The sequence below is a fragment of the Aplysia californica genome, unplaced genomic scaffold, assembly GCF_000002075.1.
Source record: "Aplysia californica isolate F4 #8 unplaced genomic scaffold, AplCal3.0 scaffold00035, whole genome shotgun sequence".
NCBI lineage: Eukaryota > Metazoa > Mollusca > Gastropoda > Aplysiida > Aplysiidae > Aplysia > Aplysia californica.
In genome coordinates, this window is record NW_004797305.1 from 1,245,585 (window position 1) to 1,248,139 (window position 2,555).

Genomic DNA, 2,555 nt, shown 5'->3' on the forward strand with positions numbered 1-2,555 from the left:
CGTGTGTGTGTGTGTGTGTGTGTGTGTGTGTGTGTGTGTGTGTGTGTGTGTGTGTGTGCAACGTTGAAGTCTAAAATTGCCGGAAAAGAAACAGATGACGTAATGGTCGTGACATCACCTACCTTCCTAAACCAAAGGTTCCGGTTCCCATTTGAAGGGATTTTCTTCTGGGAAATTCTAAGACTCGAGAACTGGCCCATCCTTGTAAAGTATGGTGGATCGGTCTCTTAAAAACAAAATGCAGTTGAGGGTAGGGTTTAGGTTAAATCTGTCTCTTTTTAGTGGTTGGTTGATGGGTGCTCGGGTGTGGTTTGCTCCTTTCCAATCAAAGTACATTATTTTATCGTCAGTATCTTTCTTCTTTCTTCTGTGTGTGTGTTGTTCCCTTGTAACACCTCTACTCTTCGGCATTTATATGACCTAATTGTATAACAAGTGCCGTATAACTCTTACTAAAAACTAAACCTAACTCTTTGTTATAAAATAAACCTGGGATAATCAGAAAATCCACGGGGCTTTCGTGGCCTAGATGTTTAGGTGTTTGACTCTCATTCAAAGGTCCCGGATTCGAATCCGGGAAGCAACCGAACAATTTTCTTCCCTAAAATGGTCTCTTTTCACCTCCTTTCCTGCTCTCTAGCAATGGTCTGTCGTATGCTTTCGTTTCCACTTTTGCCTCCTCTCCCTCACCTCCTTTGCCCCCTCCTCTGGGTAACTGACTCTTTCTACTGCTACTCCTTGGCTCGTTACTGCTGTCTTTCAAACACACCTCTGATTTTCTGGTAGGAAAGATCTACACCTAGCCTTCTTGGACAAGGGAAAAAATCTCGGAGGTCCCGTGTACAAGTTGCGCACGTTAAAGATCCCTTGGTGCTCTAAAATCAATAAGAGTAGGCTTCAGCCGCCACCCGGGCAAAATTCCCAATTTCCTACCGTCCCGCGCGCTCATATGACCTTATGCAGTTTCGAGCGCCGTAAAACACTTACCAAAAAAAGGAAAAGAAAAGAAAAGCTACGCTTAATTATAAATGCAACAAACAATTGGCTAAAACAAAAAGAAGAAAAGCTGTCCAACAGACATATATAGACAAACAGATAGATAAACTGACAGACAAACAGGTGAACAAACTTATAGATGAACAGACATGCAGACGTACAGATTGACACATGGACATGAAGACCAGTTGCCAAGCAGACGGAGTGGATGTGTGGGTGGGGAGGGTCTCAAAATGTGAACAATAACAGCCTGGGAAAACAGCACTGCGTCAACGTTACAACACCGGCTTCGGAGAAGAGTAAATGCTCAAATACATAATGCATTTCTTGACACCATCGTTTGTAACGAAATGGGAAGACCCCCCAAAAAAGACATTTAAAAACATGTCAGACAGCACACACTCGGCGAACGTCTTTCGAAAGACGGGGAGCCAAAACATTCATGTTCAACAGAGTCGCTGTCAAACATTAAATTTTTATTTAAGGGATAGGCCCAGGCCTTCTTTTCCCAAACACGGCCCTCTCAGGTTGCTTTTTTTCCACAGCAGTTGTTTCACAACCGTCCAATTCAAAGTTTGACCTGTTCTTCCTTTTACACCTTTCACACCTTCCTCGCTCAAAAACAACTTTGCCCTGAGGCACCACCCACGCATGTTTATGATTCTTTCCCAGGCTCGCGCGTGTGTTCTTGTCTGTAAACGAATATGTGTATAATGTATATCATGTTTGTGTATTCGTGCGTGCGTGTATGTGTGTGTGTGTGCGTGTGTGCATGTGCATACATGTGTGTGTGTGTATGTGTGTATGTGTGTGTGGGGGGGGGGGTTATGTATGTAGGCCTATGTATTTACTTATGTATTGTCGCGTGCATGTGTGTGGGTGTGTGGTGGATAGATATCCGTACTTTCGCAATTCTGTCCATCCATTTGAGATTTTTAAAAACTTATCAGCCTTTCCTCACTCAAAATCTTTGGCCTCAATTTAACCCATCTTTCCATTTTGAAGAAAACAAGACGTGTAGAAAGGTTAACATCTAGACGTATAGGTTAACATACACATACATCACTCAAAGGCAGGGTGTAAGTAAATTTTGTTTACCATTTCCAGGATGTTGAGACGAAGCGGCGGGCGGGTTCCGTTCTCTGGTGTAAACAGTCACATATTATTTTGGTACCTTTGACGTCACCTATTATGCACTCCACAGACTTATTGAAGAGACCGCTTCGTTCTTGATGAGCTCTGTGGTTTTCTTTAGAGTAGGCTAGCGTTTTGTTTAGAGATCTTCCTCTCTGCGTACATGTGCTGTTTGCAAATGATGTATGGTGTGTCTAATAGAAGGGTCCGTAGAGTGCACACACATACATAAGACAAGCATATACACATACGCACGAGCACACGAACACGCACGCACGCACGCACGCGCACACACACACACACACACACACACACACACACACACACACGTGAGCGCACTCACACACATACACAATGGCGTGAGGGAGAGAGAAAGAGAGAGAGAGAGAGAGAGAGAGAGAGAGAGAGAGAGAGAGAGAGAGAGA